The sequence below is a fragment of the Penaeus monodon genome, chromosome 34 (assembly GCF_015228065.2).
Source record: "Penaeus monodon isolate SGIC_2016 chromosome 34, NSTDA_Pmon_1, whole genome shotgun sequence".
NCBI lineage: Eukaryota > Metazoa > Arthropoda > Malacostraca > Decapoda > Penaeidae > Penaeus > Penaeus monodon.
Genome location: NC_051419.1, coordinates 26,090,476 through 26,090,718, shown reverse-complemented (window position 1 = coordinate 26,090,718; position 243 = coordinate 26,090,476). Strand labels below are relative to the sequence as shown.

At 28.4% G+C, this 243-nt stretch overlaps 1 protein-coding gene across 1 annotated transcript in view; it reads right to left on the bottom strand.

The window, feature by feature from the left end:
• LOC119594664 (probable G-protein coupled receptor AH9.1) overlaps positions 1-243 on the bottom strand; it is a gene marked incomplete at its 5' end in the record, with an annotated part of 37,725 nt that overhangs the window by 14,602 nt on the left and 22,880 nt on the right.

The following is a 243-nucleotide window of genomic DNA, read 5'->3' as shown; positions in this document are numbered from 1 at the left end:
CACTCAGTTTAGTCGGTGGGACAGTACATTGTATTATTAGAAAACTTAATTATTGAATAGATTAATTCATACATGATTGATCCTGTGAATTAGTGTTCAGAATTTCACATCAATATAAACATTCAATGTTCAGCACTAATAAACTGCAACAATGCAATTTGAGATAACGGCAACAATTCAAACAACAGTATTGATAAATTATGTTAAAAGTCCCACTTATTATAATTCCATTCTAATGTTATT